We start from the raw sequence: 7,902 nt of genomic DNA, 5'->3' as shown, positions 1-7,902 counted from the left end.
GTTGTTGTTTTTTTTGTTGTTTGTGGTTGTTGTGTTTTGTGTTGTGTTTTGTGTTGTGTTGTGTTTTTGTTGTTTTTGTTGTGTTTTTGGTTTGTTGTTTTTGTTTTGTTTTTGTTTGTTGTTTTTGTTGTTTGGTTGTGTTTTGTGTTGTTTTTTTTGTTTTGTTGTGTTTTTTGTTTGTTGTGTTTTTTTGTGTGTTTGTGTTTTGTTTTTTGGTTGTTGTTTTGTTTGTGTTGTTGTTTTTTGTGTGTTTTGTTGTTTGTTGTTGGTTGTTGTGTTTGTTTGTTGTTTGTTGTGTTTGTTTTGTTTGTTTGTTTTGTTGTTGTTTGTTTTTTGTTTGTGGTGTTTGTGTTTGTTGTTTTGGTTTTTTTTTGTTTTTGTTTTGTTTTGTGTGTGTTTTTGGTGTTGTTTGTTGTTGTTTTGTTGTTTGTGTGTTGTTTTGTGGTTTGTTTGTTGTGTTTTTTGTTTTTGGTGTTTTTGTTTTGTTTTTGTTTTGTTGTTGTTTTGTGTGTTTGTTTTTTGTTTTGTGTTTGTGTTTTTGTTTTGTTGTTTGTGTGTTTTGTGTTTGTTTTGTTTGTTTGTTGTTGTTGTTGGTTTGTTGTGTTTTTGTTGTTGTTTGTTTGTTTGGTTTGTGTTTGTGTGGTTGTTTTTTTTGTGTTTGTTTTTGTTTTTGTTTTTGTTGTTTTGTTGTTTTGTGGTGTTGTTGTTTTTGGTGTTTTGTTTTTGTTGTTTGTGTTTGTTGTTTGTTTTGTTTGTTTTGTGTGTGTTTTGTTTTTTGTTTGTTGTTGTTTTTTTGGTTTGTTTTTGTTGTTTGTTGTTGTGTTGGGTTTGTTGTGTTTTTGTGTGTTTGTTTTTTTGTTTTGTTTTTGTGTTTTGTGTTGTTGTTGTTTTTTTGTGTTGTTGGTTTGTTGTGTTTGTTTTGTGTGGTGTGTTTTTGTTTTGTGTTTTTTGTGTTGTTTTGTGTGTTGTGTTTGGTTTGTTTTTTTGTTGTTTGTGTTTTTGTTGTGTTGTTTTGTTGTTTTGTTGTTTTGTTGTTTTTTTGTTTGGTGTGTTGTTTTTTGTTGTGTTTGTGTTTGTTTGTTTTTTGTGGTTGTGTTTTGTTTTTGTTGTTTTGTGTTTTGTGTTTTGTTTGTTGGTTTTTGTTTGTGTTTTGTTTGTTGTTTTGTGGTTTGTTGTTTGTTTTGTTTTTGTTGTTGGTTGTGTGTTGTTTTTTGTGTTGTTTGTTTGTTGGTGTTGTTGTTTTGTTGTTGGGTTTTGTGTTTTGTTTTTGTTGTGTTTTTTGTTGTTTGTGTGTTGTTGTTTGTTGGTTGTTTGTTTTGGTTGTTGTTTTGTTGTTTTGTTTGTGGTTGTTTTGTGTTGTTTGTTTGGTGTTGTGTTTTTGTTGTTGTTGTTGTGTTGGTTTTGTGTGTTGGTTTGGTTGTGTTGTGGTTGTGGTTTGTTTTGTTTTGTGTGTTTGTGTTGTGTTTTTTGGTTTGTTTTGTTGTTTTGTTTTTGTTTTGTTTTTGTGTTTTTTTGTGGTTGTGTGTGTTGTTGTTTTGTTTTTGTTTTGTGTTTGTTTGTTTTTGTTGTTTGTTGGTGTTTTGTGGTTGTTTGTTTTTGTTTTTGTGTTGTTTGTGTTGTGTTGTGTGTTGTTTGTGGTTGTGTTTTTGTTTGTTGTGTTGTGTTTTGTTTTTGTGTGTTTGTGTTTGTTGTTTGTGTTTTGTTTGTTTTGTTGTGGTTTTGGTGTTGTGTTTGTGTGTTTTTGTTTGTTTGTTGTGTTTGTTTTTGTGTTTTGTTGTTTTTTTTTTGTGTGTTGTTTGTTGTGTTTTGTGTTGTTTGTGTTTGTTTTTGTGTTTTGTGGTTTTTTGTTTTGTTTTGTTTGTGTGTTGTTGGTTGTTTTTGTGTTTGTGGTTGTGTGTTTTGTTTGTGTTTTGTTTGTGTGTTGTGTTGTTTTGTGTTGTGTTGTGTTTGTGTTGTTTTGTTGTGTGTTTGTGTTTTGTTTGTTGTTGTTTGTGTTGTGTGTTTGTTGTGTTGTTGTTTGTGTTTTTGGTGTGTGTGTTTGTTTTTGTTGTGTTTTTGGTTTTTTTTGTTTGTGGTGTTGTTGTTTGTGGTTGTTTTGTTGTTGTTTGTTGTTTGTTGTTTGTTGTTTGTTGTTTGTTGTTTGTGTTTTGTTGTGTGTGGTTTGTTGTTTGTTGTTTGTTGTTTGTTGTTTGTTGTTTGTTGTTTGTTGTTTGTTTGTGTGTTTGTGTTGTGTTTTGTTGTTGTTGGTGTTGTTTTGTTTGTTTGTGTTTGTTTTTGTTTGTTGTGTGTTGTGGTTTGTTTTTGTTGTTTTTGGTTGTGTTTGTTGTGTTTTTTTTTTGTTGTGTGTTGTTTGTTTGTTGTTGTTGTGTTTGTGTTGTTTTTTTGGTGTTGTTGTTGTTTTTTGTGTTTTTGTTGTTTGTTGTGTTTGTTTGTGTGTTTTTTGTTGTTTTGGTGTTTTTGTTGTTTTGTTTGTTGTTTTGTTTTTGTGTTGTTTTTTTTGTTGTTTGTTGTGTTTGTGTTGTTTGTTTTGTTTGTTTTGTGTTGTTTTTGTTGTGTTTTTGTTTTGTTTGTGTTGTTTTTGTTTTTGGTGTTTGGTGTTGTTTGTTGTTTGTGTTTTGTGTGTTGTTGTTTGTTGTGTTGTTTGTTTTGTGTTTGTTGGTTTTGTTGTTGTGTGTTTTTTGTGTTTTTTTTTGTGTTGTTTGTTGTTTTGTGTTTGTTGTTTGTTGTTTGTTGTGTTTGTTGTTGTTGTTTTTGTTGTGTGTGTTTGTTTTTGTTTTTTTTGTTTTTTTTTTTTTTTTTTTTTTTGTTTGTTGTTGTGTTTTTGTTTTGTTGTTTTGTTGTTTTTGTTTGTTTTGTTTTTTTTTTGTTGTTTTTTTTTTGTGTTGTTTTGTTGTTTTGTTGTTTTGTTGTTTTGTTGTTTTGTTGTTTTGTTGTTTTGTTGTTGTGTTGTTTTGTTGTTTTGTTGTTTTGTTGTTTTGTTGTTTTTTGTGTTGTTTGTGTTTTTGTGTTTGTGTTTGTGTTGTTGTTTTTGTTTTTTTGTGTTGTGTTGTTGTTTGTGTTTGTTGTGTGTTTGTTTTGTGTTGTTGTTTTTGTGTTGTTTTTGTTGTTTTTTGTGTTTTTGTTGTTTTGTTGTTTGTTTGTGTTTGTTTGTTGTTGTGGTTGTTGTTTGTTTGTTGTGTTTGTTTTGTGTTGTTTGTTTTGTGTTTTTGTGTTGTGTTTGTGTTTGTTTGTTGTTTGTTTTTGTTGTTTTGTTTTGTTGGTTGTGTTTGTTTTGTTTGTGTTTTGTTTGTGTTGTGTTTTTGTTTTTGTGTTTGTGTTTTTTGTTGGTTTTGTGTTGTGTTTTTGTTGTTTTGTTGTTTGTTTTGTGTTTGTGTTTTTTGTTTGTTTGTTTTTTGTGTTGTGTTTGGTGTTTGTTGTTTTTGTGTTTTTGTTGTGGTTTTGTTGTTTGTGTTGTTGTTTTGTGTTTGTGTTTTGTTGTTTTTTGTGTTGTTGTGTTTTTTGTGTTGTTGTTTTTGTTTGTGTTTGTTGTTTGTTTTGTTTTTTTGTTTGTTGTGTTGTGTTTTGTTTTGTGTGTTTTGTTGTTTTTGTGTTTGTTTTTTGTGTTTTGTTGTGTTGTTTTTGTTTTTGTTTGTTGGTGTTTGTTTTGTGTGTTTTTGTTTGTTGTTTGTTGTTGTTGTGTTTTGTTGTGTGTTTGTTGTTTTTTTTGTTGTTTGTGTTGTTTTTGTGTTTGTTTTTGTTTTGTGTTGTTTTGTTTGTTGTGTGTGTTTGTTTTTTTTTGTGTTTGTGTTTGTTTTTGTGTTTGTTTTTTTGTTGTTTTGTTTGTTGTTTGTTTGTTGTGGTGTTGTTGTTTGTTTGTGTTGTGTTGTTTGTTGTTTGTTTGTTGTGTTTGTGTTTGTTTTTTGTTGTTGTTTGTGTTGTTTTGTTTTGTGTTTGTTGTTTGTTGTTGTGTTTGTTGTGTTTGTTTGTTGTTTTTGTTGTTTGGTTTTTGTTGTTTTGTGTGTTTTTGTTTTTGTTTGGTTGTTTTGTTTTTTGTGTTGTTTTTGTTTGTGTGTTGTTTGTGTGTTTTTGTTTTTGTGTTTTGTTTTGTGTTTTGTTGTGTTGTTGTTTGTTTGTTGTTTTTGTTTTTGTGTTGTTTTGTTTGGTTGTTTTGTTGTGTTGTTGTGTTTGTTGTTTGTGTTTGTTTGTTTTTGGTGTTGTTTGTTTGTGTTTTGTTTTGTTGTTTTTGTTTGTTGGTTTGTGTTTTGTTGTGTTGTGTTTGTGTGTGTTTTTTGTTGTGTTTTGTTTGTTGTTTTTGTGTTTGTTGTGTTTTGTGTTGTTTGTTTTGTTTTTTTGTGTTGTTTTTGTTGTTGTTTTGTTTTGTTGGTGTTTTGTGTTGTTGTTGTTGTTTTGTTTGTGTGTTTTTGTTTTTTGTTTTGTGTTGTTTTTGTTTGTGTTGTGTTTGTTGTTTTGTGTTTTTGTTGTTTTGTTGTTTTGTTGTTTTGTTGTTTTGTTGTTTTGTTGTTTTGTTGTTTTGTTGTTTTGTTGTTTTGTTGTTTTGTTTTTTGTTGTTTTGTTGTTTGTTGTTTGTTTTTTGTGTTTTTGTTTTGTGTTTTTTTGTTTGTGTGTGTTTTGTTTGTTTGTTTTGTGTTTGTTGTTTTGTTGTTGTTGTGTTTGTTGTTTTGTTGTTTTTGTTTGTTTGTTGTTTTGTTTTTTGGTTTGTTTGTTTGTTGTTTTTTGTGTTGTTGTTGTGTTTTGTTTTTGTTTTTTGTGTTTGTGTTGTTTGTGTTTTTTGTTTTTTGTTTTTTGTTTTTTGTTTTTTGTTTTTTGTTTTTTGTTTTTTGTTTTTTGTTTTTTGTTTTTTGTTTTTTGTTTTTTGTTTTTTGTTTTTTGTTTTTTGTTTTGTGTGTTTTGTTTTTTGTTTTTTGTTTTTTGTTTTGTTGTTTGTTTTTTGTTTTTTGTTTTTTGTTTTTTGTTTGTTGTTTTGTTTTTTGTTTTTTGTTTTTTGTTTTTTGTTTTTTGTTTTTTGTTTTTTGTTTTTTGTTTTTTGTTTTTTGTTTTTTGTTTTTTGTTTTTTGTTTTTTGTTTTTTGTTTTTTGTTTTTTGTTTTTTGTTTTTTGTTTTTTGTTTTTTGTTTTTTGTTTTTTGTTTTTTGTTTTTTGTTTTTTTGTTTGTTGTTTTTGTGTTTGTTGTTTGTTGTTTGTTGTTTGTTGTTTGTTGTTTGTTGTTTGTTGTTTGTTGTTTGTTGTTTGTTGTTTGTTGTTTGTTGTTTGTTGTTTGTTGTTTGTTTGTTGTTGTTTTGTTGTGTTGTTGTTTTTTGTTTTGTGTTTGTTTGTTTTGTTTGTTTTTGTTTTTGTTGTGTGTTGTTGTTTTTGTTTGTTTGTTGTGTTGTTTTGTGTTTTGTTGTGTTTTTGTTTTTGTGTTTGTTGTTTGTTTGTGTTTTGTTTGTTGTTGTGTTTTGTGTTTTGTTTTTGTTGTTTGTTGTTTGTTGTTTTGTTTTTGTTTTTTGTGTTTGTTTTTGTGTTGTTTTTTTTTTTGTTTGTGTTTTTGTTGTTGTGTTTTGTTGTTTTGTTTTTTGTTTTTTGTTTTTTGTTTTTTGTTTTTTGTTTTTTGTGTTTTGTTTGTTGTTTGTTGGTGTTTTGTTGTTGTTTTTTTGTGTTTTGTGTGTTTGTTGTGTGTTTGTGTTTGTGTTTTGTGTGTTTTGTTTGTGTTGTTGTTTGTTTGGTGTTTTTTGTTTTTTGTTTTTTGTTTTTTGTTTTTTGTTTGTTGTTTTGTTTGTTTTTTGTTTGTTTGTTTTTGTTGTTGTTTTGTTTTTGTTTTGTGTGTTGTTTGTTGTTTGTGTTGTTTTGTTTTTGTGTGTTTTTGTGTTTTGGTTGTGTTTTTGTGTTGTTGTTTTGTTTGTTTGTGTTGTGTTTTTGTTTTGTGTTTTTGTTTTTGTTTGTTTGTTTTTTGTGTTTTTTTGTTGTGTTGTGTTTTGTTTTGTTGTTTTGTGTTGTTTGTTGGTTTGTGTTTTTGTGTTTTTGTGTGTTTGTTTTTTGTTGTGTTGTTTTTGTTTGTTTTTTGTTTTTTGTTTTTTGTTTTTTGTTTTTTGTTTTTTGTTTTTTGTTTTTTGTTTTTTGTTTTTTGTTTTTTGTTTTTTGTTTTTTGTTTTTTGTTTTTTGTTTTTTGTTTTTTGTTTTGTGTGTTTTGTTGTTTGTTGTTTGTTGTTTGTTGTTTGTTGTTTGTTGTTTGTTGTTTGTTGTTTGTTGTTTGTTGTTTGTTGTTTGTTGTTTGTTGTTTGTTGTTTGTTGTTTGTTTTGTGTTGTTTGTTTTTTGTTTTTTGTTTTTTGTTTTTTGTTTTTGTTTTTTGTTTTTTGTTTTTTGTTTTTGTGTGTTTGTTGTGTTTTTGTTTTTGTTGTTGTTTTGGGTTTTGTTTTGTGTTGTTTTGTTTGTGTTTTGTTGTTTTGGTGTGTTTTGTTTGTTTTTTGTGTTGTTTTTGTGTTTTGTGTTGTTTTGTTTGTTGTTGTTGTGTTTTGTGTTTTTTGTGTGTTTTTGTTTTTGTTTTGTTTTGTTGTTGTGTTTGTTTTGTTGTTTTGTGTTTGTGTTTGTTTGGTGTTTTTTGTTTGTGTTTTGTGTTGTGTTTGTGTTTTGTTTTTTGTGTTGTTGTTTGTTGTTTTTTGTTTGTGTTTTTTTGTGTTTTGTTTGTTGTTTTTGTGTTGTTTGTGTTTTTGTTGTTTGTTTTTTGTTTTTTATTGTTTGTTTTTTGTTGTTGTGTTTTTGTTGTTTGTGTTTTTGTTTTTGTTTGTGTTTGTGTGTTGTGTTTGTTTGTTTGTTTTGTGTTTTGTTTTTGTTTTTGTTTTTGTTTTTGTTTTTGTTTTTGTTTTTGTTGTTTGTTTGTTTTGTGTTTGTTGTTTGTTGTTTGTTTTTTGTTGTTTGTTGTTTGTTGTTTGTTGTTTGTTGTTTGTTGTTTGTTGTTTGTTGTTTGTTGTTTGTTGTTTGTTGTTTGTTGTTTGTTGTTTGTTGTTTGTTGTTTGTTGTTTGTTTGTGTTTTTGTTTTGTTGTGTTTTGTTGTTTTTGTTGTTTTGTTTGTTTGTTTGTTTGTGTTTTTGTTGTTTGTTTTGTTGTTGTTTGTGTTTTGTTTGTTGTTGTTTTTGTTTGTTGTTGTTTTGTTTTGTTGTGTGTTGTTTGTGTTTTGTTTTGTTTTTGGTTGTTTTGTTTGTGTGTTTTGTGTTTTTTGTTTGTTTGTTGTGTTTGTTTTGTGTTGTTGTTGTTTGTGTTTGTTGTTGTTGTTTGTGTTGTGTTTGTTTTGTGTTTTGTTTGTTGTGTGTTTTGTTTGTTTGTTTTGTTGTTGTGTTTTGTTGTTTGTGTGGTTTTGTTGTTTGTGTTTTGTGTTTTGTGTTGTTGTTTGTTGTTTTGGTTTGTTTGTGTTGTGTTGTTTGTGTTGTTTTTGTTGTGTTTGTTTGTTGTGTTTTGTGTTGTGTTGTGTTTGTTTTTGTTGTTTGTGTTGTTTTGTTTTGTGTTTGTTTTTGTTTGTGTTTGTTGTTGTTTGTGTTGTTTTTGTGTTTGTTGTTGTTTTGTTGTTTTGGTTTGTTTTGTTGTTGTTTGTTTTTGTTTGTGTTGTTTTTGTTTGTTGTGTGTTTTTGTGTTTTGGTGTTGTTTGTTTGTTGTTTTGTTGTTTTTGTTGTTGTTTTGTGTTTTTGGTTGTTTTGTGTGTTGTTGTTTGTTTTGTTTGTTGTGTGTTGTTTTGTTTGTTTGTGTTGTGTGTTGTGTTTGTTTGTTTGTTTGTTTTGGTTTGTTTGTTTGTGTTTGTTTGTGTTTTGTTGTTTGTGTTTTGTTGTTTTGTTTGTGTTGTGTGTTGTTTGTGTGTTGTGTTTGTTTTGTGTGGTTTGTGTTGTGTTTTGTTGTTTTGTTTGTGTTGTTGTGTTGTTGTTTGTGGTGTTGTTTGTT

The sequence above is a fragment of the Culex pipiens genome, unplaced genomic scaffold (genome assembly GCF_016801865.2).
Source record: "Culex pipiens pallens isolate TS unplaced genomic scaffold, TS_CPP_V2 Cpp_Un0033, whole genome shotgun sequence".
NCBI lineage: Eukaryota > Metazoa > Arthropoda > Insecta > Diptera > Culicidae > Culex > Culex pipiens.
This window is presented reverse-complemented; position numbering follows the sequence as displayed.